Below are 11,219 nucleotides of genomic sequence, written 5' to 3'. Positions count from 1 at the left end.
AGTATATGCAATTTTTTTTAGTTAATTTATAACCGCCATTCCATAATTGGGGATAACGTGTAAAATTTTTGCCAATAAACTTTTTACTTGACTTGATTTGTTTTTTGTTTTACTGTTCCCTTTTCCGAATTTTTCACTTTAAATTTTAACATTTAAGCGTATAAAAGGATCATTGATGATACCTTTTCTATTCAAACCACAACAATTAACGAGGAAGTTTTGTGCAGGTTTATTTGGTTGTGAATAATCGGGTAATAATGTACTATATGTTTTGTTCGTTTTAATTGTTCTATTATAATACATCTTAAACTTCTAATACATTTGACACACCTTAGTACTATGTTGAGCTTCGAGATATGTATTTAAGTTATGCTTAAATTATAATATATTTGAACAAATTTCCTACACGTCGATCACATAATTATCGATATATGTATTATTCTCATCTATAGATTGTTTTTCATATTTGAATACGGAATAATGTTGTCTCAGGAAACGTCAGCATTCATACTTATATTGCTCGTGGATATAGTATTAACTCGTAAGTTTTTTAATTCATGATAATTTGTACCTAAGGAATACAAATGTGTTAATTTTAGTAACAGCATGTTTTTGTTATTTTTACCTAAATGTTTCTAAAAAAATTTGACATTATATATTATCCTTATTAAATTTTATTTAATTTTCTTGTTATCACGTTAAAATGTTTAATATATACGTAATATATATGAAATCTGACTTAGCATATTTATTGTTCTTTTACGTTGTATATTTGGAAACACAAATGTATATATATAAATATATTACTACAAAATTGTAAATATAATAAAAATGAATATTTACAGAATGTCCTGTTGGCTGCAAGTTATGTTCCGGGTCAACTTGCACAAGTTGCGAATCATCTTTCTTTTTATCAAATAACTTGTGTTTTACCATGTCCCGAAAATTGTGACAGCTGTAACAGCTTGGATGACTGTACTTTATGTAAGCCAAGCAAGTTTGGTTTACAAGCAAAATGTAATTTCACCTGTGAAAGAAATTGTCTTAACAGTGAATGTCAAGATGATACGGGATTTTGTACACAATGCAAACCTGGTTTTTATGGACAACAATGTACTAACAACTGTAGTGTTTGTGCAAATGCACGTTGTGATTTACGTACCTGCTCGAATGGTTGCACAAACGGATATTATGAGTTTACAAACGGTGTTGAAAAAGTATGTCAAAAGTGTTCGTTTAATTGTAAACAATGTAAGGATGGCAAAACATGTTCAATTTGTAATAATGGTTTTCACCTCTATAAGTTAAATGACAGTGTTCACTGTGTGTCATGTTTGCAAGAATCGCAATGTTCGGACTACTGTGTTATTCGAGGTTGTAACAATGTCAAATACACAACTATTCGTAAGTCTGCGCTGATTGTCCAGAAGGGCAAATATTCAATGGCGAAACCTGCGGATCACACACATCATTGTGCTCTAAAGAATGTTCTACGAAATGCGATAGTACTGGAATATGTCAAGGAGAATGTAATGAGGGCTGGACTGGTGAAAATGTTCCGAACAATGTAACATCAAGTGTTTTAAAGTGCTCAAAAGATAACGGAATAGTTGTCTACTGTTAGGTATAAAGGTAATTTTATTCTCAACAAATTGCATTTTAATGAATCCATAGTAAACATAAATATTGGATAGTCATATTTGCCATTTTTATGGTGGTATTTAGAAGTTATTGGATATGATTTATTTGTCATGGCGCGTACGTGTTAGTATTGTGATAGTAAAGAATGGTGGCTGTACTAGTAAAACTATTTAGACCATTGCGAGATGTGCTGAAAAGATTGGTAATATTGGTAAAAGTAAAATGGACGACTTTTACTCTCTAGATTGTAGTGGAGTAATTGAATGATCTTAGACTTGTGTGTACTTGAGTTTATTTATACTCGCCACCAGTTGCCCGTGTGGGGGGGTTCTCAAGAGGAGTACTAGTCACTTTAGATTTTTGGAGGATAGTGCAAGATATAAATACAGAAAGGTTTTCAAATTCCAGAAGCTTTCCTTGCTTCTTTAACGTGCCAAATGCTTAGAAGTCTCATCTGAAAATACTGTTTTAGTAATTCTAATTTTTAATTTGGACAGCCCGAGAATCGAACCCTCAATGTCAATATTACAAGTTCCACACTCTAACCGATAACTCATTGCTTGCTAGCTTGATCCTACATTATTGTGTGTGCAATTTTTGACGAGAAACTTCTTTCAGTAATCATTAGAGCATATTTATAACACGTCAATTTTATATCTACAGAAACATCAGTGTCGGCAACAACAACATTAGCCGAAACTGTAACCCAACAAAAAAAATGTGTGCGGTGCGAAGATTGAAGTTAATACTTTTACCATTGGTTTTTCTCTGGAATCGGAACTTGTGTTGCCATAGAATTATTTGCTATATTGATTTACCTGACACGTCGAAGGTGAATGCTGTTTTCACATATTTAAAACTATACAGCATCATTTCCCTTAATGCATTTTAATTGATCAAATTAATGATAACAAAAATAAGAATAATTATAAGAATAGTGTTATGTAATGGTTTTCTTTATGATTTAGTAGATACGTTTGTACTTTCAAGTAACTTGTGTCGGTTTTAATTGGTTTGCATTTTTTGTATTACTTAAAATCGACTTTAATATTATTGTATAATACTATTATTAATTCTATGATTTTAAACAGGTATCTTGCAAGAAAAACGCCTCAAGATAACAAACCCATCGATGTGATTCAAATAAGTTATATCAGTAGAACTGATTCAGAGCTGTAAATACTCAGTCGGCTGAAGTGACTAATAATTACGAGATATTGAGTAATAACACGGATAATGTATACAATGGTATTTATAATGTGCTTACTTGATTTACCTAGAATTATGATAATTTTAAGTACTTGATGTCTTTATTGTTGTTCATATTTATTTATTTATTTTTTTTCATTTATTAATTAATTTATTTATTTATCTATTTATTTTCAGATCTAGGAACAAAATTGTCATAGATGCAAGAGAAATATGTTTTACATGTGGAAATAAAAAAAGCATTTTTAAAGTGTATTTGTTGTTTCTCTTATTCGATACATATGTTATGGTAGTGACAAAAGTTTTATATTCTTAATCCCAAACAGGCAGTTACGGCAAAGAGGTAGCAGTATTGTCCCTTTATGCGTTCAAGAGCCTGTATGTTTTGTGATTGATATTGTTACTGTGCGTATACTACACTTGCAAAAAAATTATATATGTATATAATTATGCAAATCAAACATTAAAGTATCTGTATAATGTGTACTGCAAATATTTGTTCACATTATATTTAATCAATAAGTTATATGCATTCATTTCTTTTTGGAAAATTTGACTTAGAATTTATAGAATATAAATTTCTAATTACCTCATTTTATTTACATGAAATGTTAAATTCGGTAATATCTTTATAAATAATGCTTATTGGAACTTACAATATTGACAAATCTTAATTTGAGCATCATATTAATGAAATAAAACCATGGAAAAAAAATGTGCTATAGGATCTTTAACACTATAAGCCTTTCATGTCTATATCACATGTTTTCTGAATGTGTAAAGTTTATTGTTTATATTCAAGCAGTTGGGATAACTCCTGGAAGTAAATATTCAGAATTCATAAAAATCGAGGTAGTTTCACTGGCCTAAGTATGTGTCACTTGCCTATGTATGTATACTGTAAAAGTCAGCAATGATAAAAATATCATTAATTGCCTTCTCTTATGACCAAGATACTGGAAAAGTTGTTCAAACCTGTTTATATAATGGTTAAGAAATATGTCTTTATGTGCACCAAAAGATGAATTAATGAGTTATGGCCCATAAATAAAAGAGCGGATTTTGCTTGTTAATGCTTTCTGTGCCTCCTGCTACACAATAGCTAGTACTTGCAATATGCATACTACAAATAAGTCGCGACATATATGAAACAAAACTGTCTAATCACCTCTCAAAACACGTATTGAATTTGCGATAATCAGTTGACATGTATGAGCATTGATTTTCCTTGTTCTGTGATATTTAGGCTTCATAACATCTGATCCCAATTTAAAGTTACATTTTGTTTAGTTCTGCTAATTGTTTTCCCGTTTAATGTCTTAACATGGACTGCCACAAAGTTTCAAATTCAAAGTTTAATTTTGACGCATTTAATGATCACCGCGGTATGAACACATCTTAGCTTATTTCGAAATTAAAGTTTCAAACAAGTGTCAAAATAGACATGTAGATATGTTCACCTTCAACCTGTGATAAATGCATGGGCGGAATCATTCATTTATCACTTCCGTCTGGAAACAGGCTCGGTTTAACCGAGTTTGCAACATTTCACTCTTGTCGTATTTGACGTCCTTCAGGCATTTTGATCCTTTCTTTGATATAAACACTAGAAAGAAACCGATTTCATTATACAAAAAACAAATAAACAAACCTGCAGGATCAGATGTATACTTGTATGCAAGCATAATGCTCTCGGGCTTATTTAATCTTTATAAATGTCTCGCACAGCGAGCTCAGGCTTTATATGTGTTTAAATGCCTCTGCAGATGTTAATGCACGAACAAATGGCACTTTAATACTTGCAGATTTTATGTTAATCTCATGATCATGTTATTATAATAGGGATTTACCTGTGGTCACTGATGCATATTATAGCTATTTAAATCTTAATAAAATATGCATCACTTTGAAAACGGATAATATACTATATTTAGGTAGCTTCATAACTGTGTGAAACTACTTCCTTCTAGCAATATTGTAATAACGGATATCATTTAGGTAAATATTTAAAATACACAGATATAGTTTATTTTAGTATATAACATTATTTTAACTTGCTAGTCTTTATAAATGGCTATTCTCGAGTATTGCAATTATATATTTGCAAAAAGGCGAAAATCAAGTTTCCAACAAACTTACCTCCTCATTTTGTGATGAATCTAATTGATCTGTTTAGTTCAAAACACGCGAAAAAAAATGAAATGTAAGTTTTACAAAGGATGTTAAAAGTAAGAAGCCAGCAGATTATTTAATTGTTCTTTTATTAGATCCCACAATACCAATACTTTCAACTATATAATTTGTTATTTTGTTAACGTAACTAGTTAATTTCGTTCATCAAAATACGATCTTATTATTCTCGTATCTTATTGAGACATATACTGTGGTAACATCCCTTTTTATATTTGTTTTACGACCGTGTACGTGTCATTTTAGACAGTTTCATTTGATACAATAATTATACCAAAAACAAAATCAATTTATGACAAAATTTTATAAATTAAGATGCTGCTGAACGGAATGTTTAAAGTTGGGTCGTATTTAAATCTTTACTTTAAGAAAAAAAAAACCCAGCTAAAACCGCTTTAGGGGTATATTTCAAAGCATATCACTTCAATATAACTTTATTAAATTTTGTTCATGTTGGTGTTAACAAATATTTTGTTGGCTGCAAATCTTAAACTGGTTCGACACGTTTGTTCAATAGGTTATAGGAATTGTGAACAAACATTGCTTCAGTAACTGTACATGTACTTCATGTAATCAAATATAATATGGTATCAATGAAAGATACAAGTAATCAATCTTTAACCTGTGATAGTAAATATATAGATGACCCGGTATATTGTTATAAATACAAGCCAGACTCTATAGACTTATTTTCGTTTCGGGTTTTCTCTGGGGATTCCATATTTCTCTATTTTATCTGTCAAACATTAATTTATATAAAGATGGACTTAAGGTATATATGGTTGTATATCGGGGTATTATCATTAAAAAATCGCTTACAACAGTATGACTAACTTGATTGTCGAATTGCAAACACTGTACGGGTGGCAAAACATGTTAATTATGCACAGACGGTTTTTATCTCTATAAATTTGCTAACAATATTCTTCTCTTTGTGTCAAGGTTTTAAGGATTTCAATGTTCGGACCGATGTGTTTTTCAAGACTGTGACCAATGTAAAATGAACTGTCGGTATGCATTGGTTGTCCAGCGGGTAGAGATGAAATGGTTAAATAAGTGAATTATGTGAAAACTGTACATGAATGTCTCAAATGCTCAGTAGAAAATGAACTATTTGTTAACATTGCAATGGTAACTTTATTTAAACAAGATGCCATGTAGTTTACCAATTTTGTTTCTGTAAACTAGACAGTATATTTTATGGAAATAATGATAGTCGTATGCAAAACATTTTTAAATTAGAGTATTGATATAAACATCCCTAGATTTAAAAATAAGAACCTAATAACACTAAAACGAGAGCATTTGATATTCAGCAACAAGTCAATGCCATAAAACACATAGCTATTAAAACCTTTTTATAATAATCCTTTTCTGAATTCAGATACAGCATGAAACATTATGTTTAGTAGGCTCTTCAGTTCTTACATGCACCTTCACGTGGTCTAAATGTTTTATGCAAGTATCCAAAATGAACTTATAATTACATCTTCGTCATACATAACTGACCAGAATATCTGTATTATTTACTTATTTATAAATATTAATTTGAAATAATATACAGTAAAAAATATTATTGTTACACATTTTTTTTTTAACAGAATGCTTTCCAGATTAAAACTTAAGCAAGACAAGCAAAAAGCTAATATTGGCCGAAAAATTAAACCCAATATGCTAAATCACTTATATTATTACATTCAATCTTACATATATAAGTTGTTTATATTTAAGTACACATATTGCCATTTCATACTTGTATAACTTGCGCTAGATTAAAGATAGAATTTAATTTACAAAATCTTACAACAAGGTCATTTGCCTTCAAGTAGCGGCGATTAGGACATATCAACCTATCGAACTGACGATTTAAAGTTAACATATATTGAAGCCGCGATTTTAACGTATCAGTTTAAACATACTTTTATCAGCTCTCACAAGTTCTCAAAATTTATATTAATCAATTTTAACAGATGGAAGACACAAATTCACGAGATCAACTCATGACTTTCAGTGTCATTTCTTCACGATTTTAACTTCACAAAAACGAGATTGCAACAAAATTTATACAGCTTCACGAATTTGAGATCCAAAACTTTTTAACTAATGAATTTACAATTTCAACTGCACAATTCAACTTCATGAACTTACAATATCAAATTAGTGAATTTAATCTCATGAGTTCATCTTTGTTAAGTTTTAGTAAAAATTTGTGAATTTTTGAAGTTGCAATCGTTGGAATTTTAATAACGTGAATTTCAACATACAAAATCGTGACCTAAATGAGGTTGAACTCAACAAGTCATGAAGTTGACACTTGAATTCATGATAAAGCTGAATTCATTTTTCATGAAATTGGAAGCGTAAATTGATTAAGTTTATATCTTAAATTTATGAAGTTTAATTCGTTAATATGAAGTTCTAATGTCACCATCGGGCTTTTGTAAGTATGTTATACATGTATGTACTTTAACTATAAGTTTAATATTTGAATACATTTAAAATCTTCCTAAAGTAAATTATTATTTACTTTCATAGGTGTAATTTAAGTATTTTCTCATAATTGCAAAAAATAAAACGTTTTTGTTCTTTTTAACCTTGTTATCTGAATAGCTGTGCATCTAAAAATAACCATTAGACTCGCTTAAAATGGAGTCACTGATGCATATCGTATCTTTTCAAATCCCACATATAAAGAGGAAGTTTTGAACCGGTTTATTTGGTAGTGATTAATCAGGTATTTATATTTCATATAGTTTGTTCATTTTAGGAACGCTTAGAGATATCTTATAATTTTCTTTCGCTTCTTGAAAAAGGAATAACAAATAACAGTCTTGAAAAAGGAATTACAGATAACAGTAGTGTGATAATTCTTTCAGTATAATTATGCAAGTCTCGAAACTGTTTTTTAAGCTTCATTGTACCTGATTACAGTTTAACTTAATTGCATAATGCATTCGGAATGTTTCAAATATTCTACTGTAATGCATATTAAACTTCTAATATATGAGACATACTATTAGTACTATTTTTGAGCTTGAAGATACGTTTAACCACGGAAATGAAGGTTTATAAAACTAGCATCGTTTAGTCATGCTTAATACATAATAATAATGTTTGGACAAAATGCCTTTACGTTGATCACGTAATTATCGACATATATGTATTATTTTCATTTACAGATTGATTTTCATATATGAATACGGAATAATGTTGTCTCAGGAAATATCAGCATTCTTACTTATATTGCTTGTTGATATGGTATTTCCTCGTAAGTATTTTTTATTTCATGATAATTTGTACTTAAAGAATACTAATGTGTGAAATATATAATGTTTTTATATTTCCTAAAAGCTTCTAAAAATGTTGATATTATATTTTATCTTTTTATACGCCCGAAAGAATTTCGGTGTATATTGTTATGCACCTGATTGTCCGTCCTTCTGTCCGTCCGTAAGCAGGTTTTCTTGTCCGGTCTGTATTGTTTAAACAGGTGGAAGGAAATTCAACTACTTGGCAAATGTTTAACATAATGAGACGATGTGCAGAGCGCAGGTTACACCTTTCTCAGGTCAAGGTCAGGTCACACTTAGTCATTTTGTTTCAATATCAAACGTTTTGTCCGCTCTGTATTGTTTGAACCGACTGAAAGAAATTAAAACTTTTTGGCAGAAATATTACTTATATTGATACGGTGTGTAGAACACAAGTTTGGACTTTCTACAGGTAAAATTGATTTTATAGACTTATATAGGACTTTTCGTGTGAGGTCTGTATCTTTTGAAATGATTGAAGGAAATTCAATCTACTTAACAGAAATTTCAATCATAATGAGACGAGGTACAGAGTGAAAGTTTGACCTTCCTCAGGTCATAGTCACACGTAGTCATTTTGAATCAATTTCAAAATTTTTGTGTTCGTTTTGTTTCTTTTAAACCGATAGTATGAAATAAAATCTATTCGGCAGAAATATTTATATTACTGAGATGATGTGCAGAGCGCAGTTATGGTTCACCTCAGGTCAAGTTCAGGGTCACACTGACTCTTTCAAAATCCTTATAAAGTGTATAGACCCGTTCGTTTAAGACAGTTATCAAGTTGTCGCCCTTGGATGACGTCATTGGGAGATACGGTGGACAATGCCGATACGATTAAGTACAATGAAAGAGGGATATAAAGATCTTAATCCTTTCTCTTGTAAGATTGGCAGATTGAAATTGCCAAAATTTTGTGTACTTGAATAAGATATTACATAAAAAGGATGGTGAAATGAATAAAAATGTTTACTATTATATAATAAGGTTTACGATTTGTTTAATAGTAGACCATATTGCTTGGTAGCTTATCATGATTACCATTTTCGTTAGATTCTTAAAAATGAAAATTTTACCAGGCAGTTAAATCGTACTAACTTGCTAATACCAGAGATATATATAATGTATCTATGTCTCTGCTAATATACAATACCTAAAAGACATTTTGAGTTTCAAAAATGTAAGGATTCTGTAGTTTCGAAAAACGGCTGCGTAATAATTAATTGTAAGATACTGGTTTATTAAAAAGCATTTTGATTTAAGCATTACTAAGACAAAGAAAAACAACAGTATAAATCTATGTAATAAAAAAAAATGTAAAGGCAAAAAAGTAAAAATTCTTTTGAATGTACATGACTGTATTCTATTTGTGTCGGCAAAATATGCACTCTCAAAAAATTCGTACATCACACCAATATATTTGGGCTGGTAAAGTAATATTTTCAACTTCATACTTTTTAATTCATTCTCTGCTTATCAAATATTTAAAAAAATCACAAAAAATCCCAACAAAAACAAGTTGTGTAACACGTTCACAGAAATGTGTTATTAACTGAATTATAATTTTACGTATTTTTGACTGTGCCAGTTGGTAGGACTCTTAATCGAGTATCAAATCAGTAAGGCATGACCAATAAAGTCCCTAGGATGATACATAACAAAGTTCCGACCATAAATATTTTGACAACTAACAAAAGTGACGTAATCTGATGTAATGTTATAACTCTAAAAAATGCACCCTGGTGATGTATGATATCACAGCCAAGTGCCGCTTGTATATACAACATAATTATGCACCCTGTTAATTAATATGTTACGGCCCAGTACGTGGCGGTTATACATATCTATTTATCTATGAAATAAGTTACTGGGAAAAGGTCTTTATTTTTATAACCATAAGAATAGATTTTAATATCTAAATTCTCTTATTATCGTCCGTTGCGAATCTAAAATTATAAAAGTCAATGCCACATGGTTTTCGTTCTATCCGGAATATTTTTAGAATTATATCCTTCACGGGTTCTTTGAAATAATTTTTATACGGCATAATGAAAAAGATTCAGTAAGTATTGACAAAATGCATTGTTCTATAAAAGCTTGAAAAATAATCATTAAAAGACATTAACAATCTTAATTATGTTCATGTTTGTCACAAATACGCCGGAATTTTCTAAATGACAGAAAATAACACAGAAGACTAGAAAATGACCATTTTAACTTGTAATAGGCAATTTCAGTGTGTATGATAAAATATCAAAATTTGATTTAGTTACTAGCTTTTTATCCTGGCATTATAGAAAATCTAGATCTTATAAATGTATTCACTTTGGAATTTCGCTGTTCAACTCCGTAGCGAGAATTAATCTCAATCTTTGTTTTTGTATTTTTTTCTATTGTCTGGTTATTGAAATTATGTATGCATGCGTAAATTTTTACATGTTATAATCATACTTGAACGAACAGTATTTACGCATTTAACTTTTCAATAAGCTAACATTCTATGCGGCCTGCATAGTTTTATCCCCCATTTACGTCACATCCGGTAATGGAAGTAACTCTTCTCTGACTGTAATCGCTTAAATGAAAGGGTCTATATATTACTAAGGGAGATTACAATGTTTGAATTTATTAATATGTTTTCTCCAATCATATATATATGTATTAATCTTCCTTTATTTTCCAGAAACTATTACTTTATAATTGAGGTTCTTTTATTGGTTTATATAATTAAATTATTTTGAAATGATACAATCGTATTAATTGAAACTGTTGTTACTTGAGATATGTAAATTCACTAAATAACAATAAGTTGTAAATGAGGCATATAGAATGTCATTTTAAAGGTAATTATCAAAACTTTGGACATGA

Source organism: Ruditapes philippinarum, unplaced genomic scaffold, assembly GCF_026571515.1.
Source record: "Ruditapes philippinarum isolate M1 unplaced genomic scaffold, ASM2657151v2 ctg5955_1_1_1_1, whole genome shotgun sequence".
NCBI classification, from domain to species: Eukaryota; Metazoa; Mollusca; class Bivalvia; order Venerida; family Veneridae; genus Ruditapes; species Ruditapes philippinarum.
Note: the sequence above shows the minus strand (reverse complement) of the source record.